Source organism: Engraulis encrasicolus, unplaced genomic scaffold (genome assembly GCF_034702125.1).
Source record: "Engraulis encrasicolus isolate BLACKSEA-1 unplaced genomic scaffold, IST_EnEncr_1.0 scaffold_40_np1212, whole genome shotgun sequence".
Lineage (NCBI taxonomy): Eukaryota > Metazoa > Chordata > Actinopteri > Clupeiformes > Engraulidae > Engraulis > Engraulis encrasicolus.
The window spans coordinates 423,032-431,966 of record NW_026945709.1 but is presented as its reverse complement, the minus strand read 5'-3'; the positions used below and the strand labels follow the sequence as shown (position 1 = coordinate 431,966).

At 42.4% G+C, this 8,935-nt stretch overlaps 1 long non-coding RNA gene across 3 annotated transcripts; it reads left to right on the top strand.

The window, feature by feature from the left end:
• The first annotated feature begins 116 nt into the window (after positions 1 to 116).
• LOC134443948 (uncharacterized) lies at positions 117 to 4,553 on the top strand. 3 transcript variants are annotated; one of them, XR_010033797.1, is made up of 7 exons: positions 117 to 416; positions 1,519 to 1,579; positions 1,753 to 1,884; positions 2,076 to 2,173; positions 2,324 to 2,385; positions 3,154 to 3,230; positions 4,212 to 4,553. It is a non-coding gene; the product is annotated as an uncharacterized LOC134443948 (long non-coding RNA). The 3 variants fall into 3 exon arrangements; XR_010033795.1 differs by lacking the exon at positions 117 to 416 and having other exon boundaries at positions 600 to 1,579; XR_010033796.1 differs by lacking the exons at positions 117 to 416; positions 2,324 to 2,385 and having other exon boundaries at positions 600 to 1,579.
• The last annotated feature ends 4,382 nt before the right edge of the window (positions 4,554 to 8,935 follow it).

Here is an 8,935-nt window from a genome sequence, read left to right as displayed (position 1 = left end):
AGTTGTTGACTTTAACACAATGACACGAGTGAGGGAGTTTTGAGCGGTGGGTCTTCACATTAATTCACAACGCACAATGCTCTGATTGCTGCAAATTACTTGCTACACTGAAAAAAGCCATATGTTGTGTATGTTAAATTAATCAAAGGGAAACATGTCACTTCTACCATGAATAATTATGTTTTGTGATTGGGCATAATGAAGTTATGTAACTTTAGCATGATGCCCAATAACCAACGACTTCCCAAATCCAGTAATGTTGTCACAACCTAATTCCTTTGGATAAGATGACCAATGGCTTTTACAACGCCAGAACAGATGGTGGCAGTAGTGTGCGGATTGTGTGTGGCAGCCGGAAACAACGAGCTTGCCGAGTTCTTTGACTGAATACATATCCGCGGACACTCTGAAGGCGGGTAAGTCAAAAAAGTAAACTACTGTAGGGCTGTTTGCATTTATCATGACTTTCCTAGAATCACATTTATATCACCCGTTTCGTTAGTGTACTTAGTTTTGGCATCAAGGCATAAGTTACGTTTTATGAGCAAGAGAGCAAGCTTAGCTGGCTAATTCTCACCAATTCAAACGGGTTAGCGGCTAATTATCGATATAGTCTCCTTGTTTTAACTATTGTTGGGAGTTTGGAAGCTGTCACCCATGTTGTACTGTATGCATGTTTGCATGTGTGACATTATTTTCGGTTACCTTGCGAGTTATAGCGAAAGAAACTACCTGGCAGCCCATAACGGGCAGCTAGCTAATTTATGCTAGGTGACAACAGCTGGTTCATTAACGTTGTATTAGTTCTATGCATTGACGTTGCGAGACCCGCGTGCGTCTGATTTCAAATGTATCCAGGACAGTCGTAGATACCATCAGTAGCTCTACACACATCAATGACACAGGGGAAGTAAAGTTACCGCTGATTTTTGGTATTGCTCCGTCTGACTGTGTGTGTACGGCCACAGTAAATGTTGATTAGCCGGTGGAACTTTTCGGTTTGAAAAAAGACGAGACGTGAGACTGCGTGACAGAGGGGGCTGTGTGTGCTTGTGTATGGTTGCGCGTTTGAATGGGTGCGTCGTGTGTAGAACTAGATGCTGCAGTTTGCAGCTGCTTTGATTCATGTCGTGGGTCACTTACCAATGTATGTAGGCCTAATTGGCTATGACCTTTGAAATAGTTGAAAGTAAATCCCAGTAGTATCTAGTGAAACACACATGCAAACGCCCTTCTGTCCCTCATTCCCTCAAACTCGATCTTCTACATTTGTTGTGTAAAAAGGACATAGCAAGTTTTTTGTATCAATGATCACTTTAGGATATTCCAGTGCATTTACATTCAATATATACTGTACCTTGAGTGAGGTAGAAATGCATATTGTTGCAAATATAAATACTGTTAATTTGTTATTTTTTGTAATTAATCATTTACTGAATTTCTTTGTAGAATATGTTACTATTATTTGGGTTTGTGTTCTCTGCATAACTGTCTCTTTCACCTATATTAATTCCTCAGCATTCAAGATGTTTGTAGGGTCCTCACCTCAGCTACCTCTCACAATGTGCCCCTGAAAAAGGTGATGAAAGTTCTTGTGTAGTTTCTAATCTATGACTATTAGCTCGTGTGTGTGTGTGTGTGTGTGTGTGTGTGTGTGTGTGTGTGTGTGTGTGTGTGTGTGTGTGTAAAATCTGTTGTAATTATTTTACATTTTTCTCTGCATAGCTGTCTCCTTCACCTATATTGATACAGAAATTCAAGACGTTTGGGTCCTCAGCTCAACTGACCAAGACCTTTGCTCATTGAAGGCATGAAGTAATTTGTGATGCCCCCACGATTGCAGTTTTTAAATCCAGATGGCTTGCTCTTTTTAACATGTGCAAGGTAAGTTATTTGTTGATTTTTTTGTGTGTTTATTTCCTCATTTTAGTAAGACCATCAGGCCTTTTTGTAACCTTTGTCACAAGTCTTAAGTTACAAGTATTTTGTAGGTATGTGTTTTGTGCCCTGTTTCAAGTTAAGTGCCAAGTTCAAGAGGATCATGACAGTTGGTTTGCTGTTGAATTTCTTCTCAGAGCTGGATGGTCTTTCAACAACACTGCTCCGGGTCTTCAGCAAGAAAGGTGCTTCTCATGCAAGGAAGATACAGAGGATCCTGGTGCCCATGACTCAGGTAAAACATGCACACTGCCATGCATCACAGTAATGCTAAAATTTCAAGATCTAATGTAATGGGGAGAAGTAGGGTGTCTTGGATCATATTGCATTTCTCCCACTAATTTCAATCCTTCAGCCAGTTTTGAACTCATTGTCTTCACCTCAGTTCTAACTACAGCTGGCTTTACACACATCAGTCCTGGGCAATGATATAACAGTCTTTTGCAGGTCAGTTGATGTGGTTGCTGCTCTGTTTTATTATTATTTTATTATTTTATTTGATTCTCATGTCTGTCTGGCTTGCGATTCCCATGAAATGATCAGGGGAATTAAAGGTACACTGTGTACGAGTTTTAGTTGTTTATTTCCGGAATTCATGCTACCCATTCACTGATGTTACCTTTTTCATGAATACTTACCACCACCATCAAATTCTAAGTATTCATTATGACGGAAAAATTGCTATTTTCATACATGAAAAGGGGGATCTTCTCCATGGTCCGCCATTTTGAATTTCCAGAAATAGTCATTTTTAGCTGCAGAAATGACTGTATTTGGGCCATACTAGAAAATATTAGTTTATTACTTGGTAAGCTTTCATGAAAAGGTCAAATTTGGCAATAGGCAGCCCAGTTTCAATTAGAAGCGTAGTTGCAGTACCTTTTTTGACCATTTCCTGCACAGTGTACCTTTTTAAGGTCAGACGTCACATTTTGACATCACTTCAGTACGTTTGGAACCAGGGCTGAGTGCTGAAATGGTACCGAGTACTTGGGGCTAATGGAAAAGTGTCAGAGCTGCACCATGCCATATCAAACAGTGACGTACTGTACCACTTCACTGCCAGTACCAACGATACACTACGCTACTAGATAAATGAGATGTGTCCTTTGTTTAATGTGGTTGTACCTGTACTGCGTTTATTCTTCCTGTTGGTTAAAATGTTTTTCCTGCATGTTTGTTTCCTGGCATACATTGACCGGCCCGCATACGCAGACTGACAACATTGATGTGAAGAGGGAGTGCATGCTGAGGAGCTGACGGTCTACCTGAATGAAGAGCCAGACAAAGTGGTATGTTACAACTCGGCAGCACTTGCTGTGGCACATTGCAAAGGCCGCATTACTGAAGCAGCAGAAGTTATCTTAGAAGAAAACTTAAACTCAATATAGGTTTTAGTTCTGGAATACGATCGTGCTGTAGGGTAATAGTTTTCTCATACTTTCACCTTAGACAACTCCCCCTTAGGAGACCAAACTTTGAGCAGACTCTTTTGCATTGGATGGGTGGGGTTTGACATATCTTTCTCTCTCATGCAATTTTTGGTTGACAATGTGCCTAAAAGGGCCAATATGTTCAAAATACTAATAATTGTGCTGGTGGGGCAGCCGTGGCCTAGTGGTTAGAGAGTTGGTTTTTCAATCTATTGGTTGCAGGTTTGAATCTCCCCTGACCTGTCACTACATCTCCATCCATGGCTAAAGTGCCTAAGGCAAGGCACCTAACCCCACATTGCGCCAGGGCCTGTAACCAATACCCTGAAAAGTAATAAATGTAAGTCGCTTTGAATACATGAAAGCGTCAGCTAAGTGTAATGTAATGTATTGTAACAATTTTGCACACTGTATACTTAGCTGTATGTGTAAAGTTTCTCACCAACACTCGTGAAAAGATCATGACCCTGTTTCTCAAAAGCACCGTTGTTAGTTAGCGACTTGGTATTTTGCCAATGGGAAATTGCATGCAAGCAAAGTTTTTACTGTAGTTACCAATGATGCTGTTGAGAAACATACTCCAGAATGGGGTCATAGCCACACCAAAAACGAAGAGAGGTAATTGAACATCAGTTTGATCTCACATTCAATTGCCTAAACAGGCAGTGTGAGGGCACACAAGTCAACATCCTCCTCATACCTTTCATAAACTATACTAAATATACTACTATACTACTTTTCCCATCTCTGGGTGTGTTAGGGTGGACAGAAATGCCCCAAACTTGCGCCCACAAATACCGCTTACGGCTTCAATCATGGGTTTTGTTTACTGTTTTCCAGGATGTTGATCTGGACGGTCCAGCTGAAACGTATTGTCTTCGTGTGCGTGTGATCGGCAGAGAGTCCTCAACGACATTGGTAATGTACCTGTGGCCATTGCAGTGTTTGTTTTGGTTTATGCTCTTAATCTCTGTTACCTTCCAGAATGGAAGTACACTTTCAAATTTCTGTTTCATTCTAACCGTCTGTTTCATCAGTTTTTGCACTGCTTTTAAATGTACACTGTGTAAGATTCTTAGTTGTTTATTTCCAGAATTCATGCTACCCATTCACTAATGTTACCTTTTTCATGAATACTTAGCACCACCATTAGGGTGCATCAGTTGCCCCCTATGAAAAGATATGGCCTTGGCCCTATAGTAAAAATGTTCTACACCCAGTAAAAACACACTGTGTAAAATATTTTGAAATTTGGATGAAGTCTACCGGGGCCACCAGCCCCATGAAAATAGAAAATAATGGTGATAGTCAAAATCTTGAATAGAAACAGGGCTGGATTGGCCATCTGGCATGGCGGGCATTTCCCGGTGAGCCCCGCACCCTCGTGGGCCCCCATTGTTTTATTTTTTACATTACTGAAAATAGGGGCCCATGAGGGTGCGGGGCCCACCGGTGAGTCAGTTCTCCGGCACTAATAATAATGAGGGGGCCCCCTTAAATCCGAAAGTGCCCAGGCCCTATTTATCGCCCAATTCAGCCCTGAATAGAAATGGACATTTTGCTGCATAAAGCTACCCAAGAAAAACATATTGCCTCAGCTGTGTGATTAAAAAAAAATCTATGCACAGTAAAATCACTCTGTGGAAAATGTGTTGAAATTTAGATTAATTCTACTGGGTCCACCAGGCCCATGAAAATACAAAACAATGGTGATAGTGATGGGCAACCTGGATTCCAAAGTCCAGTGCCACATATTCCAAATATAGCCAATATACCGTAATGAAAATACCGACCCACTGCCAGTATCAAGCAAGAGATTGCGAAGTTGTATGACTTTTGTGTGCTTCACCTGTGGGCCTAGGATTGTACAGGTAGCTGTTAATAACTGGTGGAACATCTGTACTAAAGTTGTGAATGCTCCTTGGAATGACTTGTGTTTTTTCAAGAAATCCCTGCAGTAGTTCAATAGAGTACATACAATACAACTGTATGTGATGTTGGAAAGAGTGGCTTCCCAAAACCTGTACTTAAGTGGGCAGTCATGGGTGAGCGGTTAGGGCGTCAGACTTGCATCCCAGAGGTTGCCGGTTCGACTCCCGACCCGCCAGGTCGGTTCGACTCCCGACCCGCCAGGTTGGTGGGGGGAGTAATCAACCAGTGCTCTCCCCCACCCTCCTCCATGACTGAGGTACCCTGAGCATGGTACCGTCCCACCGCACTGCTCCCCATGGGGCGCCACTGAGGGCTGCCCCCTTGCACGGGTGAGGCTAGAGCATAAAAGCAATTTTGTTGTGTGCAGTGTGCAGTGTTCACTTGTGTGCTGTGGAGTAATGTAAGGCTGTGTTCAAAAAATCGATCCACGATCCAATATCGATTCACGTCCGAAAAATCCGATATCGATCCAAAACTTTGTGGATCGATCTTTTTTTGCGGAGGCCCATCCCTATATTCTCAACCGCGTCGGAAGCTCTCTTCAACATAGCACTCATGCACAAATACACGGGGGCTTTTCCTGACAGTAGTGGCAGTTTTTACTTTCGACTATTCATGGATTTATTTTATGCATAGTGCAACCTTCCCGCGGCCCGCCAGGAGCTACATTACACCGCTTTCGGAAATGCCTGCAGTTGCGTTGCGCAGCATTGTTGTTATTTCGTCAGTCAAAGTTATAATAGCCAGAAGAACTTTGTCTGCATTAACACGGGGCATTTCGTGTGTAACACGCTATAATAGGTTCAAATACATTTCCGAGTAGTGTTATTGACAAAAAACACGAACCCAAAATGCCATGTGATTGAATATCGGCAAACAAACCATTGTGGGCTACACGCACTGGTTCCATTCATTTGAAACCTAAAAATGCCGTCGCTTCTTCTTTTAATAACAGCGAAGGAAGACACTTTGAGTTGGGATGGAGTGACGAATTTTAATTGGATGACAAAGTAGATGATTTGTAGGCTGTTGAAATTAGGAGAAATTATTATCCCCGCCTTCTAACTTAACCTCCGAATGCGAGGATGGCAAGGGAGACGAAAGGGTGCTTTTCACATTCACACGCGTGCACAAGCATGCACCCATACAGATAAGAGAGCGTGGTGGGAAAGGATGAAATTACTGAGATTAACAGCTGCGTTACGTTAACTGCTTCTGAATTTCTTTATTTATTTGCGTCAAAGCGATTTTTTAGTGCCCATCTCCACGGTTGACTGAGAAATATCCACAGCTCTAAAGCAGCATCAGATTTCAGCGATATCTCTTCTCAGCGCTAGATTACCAGTGCGACATCCACTAATAATGTCCCATTACACAGATAACCTATAATCAATCTACAATATCAAACGTTTGCATAAAAACACTTCCTCACCACTTTCCCACCGTCAACACTCAACGCCCACCCACCAGAGGGAAGCGCACGGTCTCCCTGACCTGTCAATCAAACGGTCTGTCTGCGTGTGTTCTATAGGCCAATGCTATGCTGTGGTTTCGTCTGTAGCAGTATGTGTTACTGAGAGATTATATTGGCGGTTTATGGATTGTTATTTATATTAATTAGGCTAGGTTCATCATGCATAGTCTGTTGAATGCCATGGTGTAGGCCTAAGGCATTTATTTATTGCATTTATTAAATTTATTTAGGCCTACCACCTTTCTTTCTCATACCAAGTTTCCCACCTCTATCATACCAAGGTAGGCCTATTTCATGTTTGTATTGGCTGCTGAAGCTGATATAGGCCTATATGTTTTTATAGGCCATATACATTCATATAGCCTAGTTTTATGCATCATTACATTACACTACACTCACTACACTCATATGATGCTTTTTGTAGTTGTTAAAAGATGCATGAATGGGTTAAAGTGACAATCCAACAATACAATAGATCGATATCGAATCGGATCGAATCGAATCGTGAATCGAATCGAATCGTGGCCCTCTGGATCGAAATCGAATCGATCCAGCAAATCTGGATCGATTCCCAGCCCTAGAGTAATGGCACTCTTCAATACAGTTGTATTGACTGCCTTGTAGCCTAGGCATTCCAAGGAACATTCACAGCTTTAGTACAGATGTTCCTCCATGAATTGTAGGCCCACAGGTGAAACACGTAAGGGTTAACGTTCGGCGAGAAGGTCGCTACCGTGGAATAGCAGCACGACAGAGAGAATCTTTAGACCCCGACGCGGAGCGGAGGGGTCTTGTTCTCTCTGAAGTGCTGCTATTCCACAAAGCGACCGACTCGCCGAAAGTTAACCCGCTTATTATATGGATATACTTAAATGATTCACACATGGCGGGGACATTTCTTTAGGCCCATTTAATGTTAAGTCTATTATAGTTTTTAATGTTAAAAGATTGTTGCTGCGCAAAACAAAACAGTGCCGTTGTGGAACACCGCTAGGCAACAGCTAGGTAGCCAGGACAACAGGTGTTGTCTATCACAGCAGCTGATTAGAGTCTTGTTGAAAAGTCGCTTTAGCAGTGAAAAGTCTCGTTGCCATTGACAGCGGTCTGTTATAGACCAACCCGTCCGTTATCGAAAAATAACAGACGTGCGAACGTTGGGGAGCCCCGTTGAAATGAATGGAGCATTCGACCGATGACGTCACGCCTTATAATAAACAAATATAACAGTCATGCAGCTTTGCAATATCTTGCTTGATACTAGCACTAGTAGATACTAGTGGTCCAAGGCAGCAAGGAATTGATATTGTGTTGCAAAAGAGCAAATTTGCCTAAATATAGCAGTTTGACCATCAGTCTGTCCTGAGACTGAAGTCTGTGTAAGTGGATCGACTGAATACACAACCTGCTTAGATATTCCTTCTGTTTGTGCTCCCAATACAGGTGATTTCACTAATTACCTCATCAACCTGGCTTAAGTGGTAATTAGGCTCAGCTGGTTCATTATATTGGCTGGGGCAAATGTGTCACGCGGTTTGTCCACCTCTGTTTTAAGACAATGGCAAACCTAGATTCAAAAGCTACAATCCAGTGCCACAGATTTCAAATTACCTGGTTTTACCTGTCCAATGGGGCACCTAAGTCTCCACCCCTTCCGGGCGGCTTATGGGGCTGGCAACGCAAAAACTTTTGACTGGGCTGTAATGGACTGATCAAAGCTATTTTCCGACCCACCTCGCATTTCCCCGTCGATCATACATATGCTGTGCCTCAGAATTAATAACAACCAATGGTGTGCTTGTTGACTTCACTTGGCAAGTGATTTTTTAGTTGTGTGTGTGCAAAAATATACAATTATTTGGACTACACAACAGACGTCGCATGTCCGACGTGCAGCCACTTAAGCCGCAGTGCAGCGGTAGGGTTGGCTGTGCCTCGGTTCACGTCAGATATGCGAGGCGCACGTGTAGTCTCTAACATAGTTTTGCACAAAAGCTAAAATAACGTTTCTTGCGTGTCGAAAATGAGTGGTCTTACGACGCAAATCCAAACCTTTCAAATTCACTGTCATCATATGTGAATATGTGGCACTGGACTTCAGCTTTGGAATCCAGGTTGCCCATCACCATCACCATTATTTTGTATTTTCATGGGTCTGGTG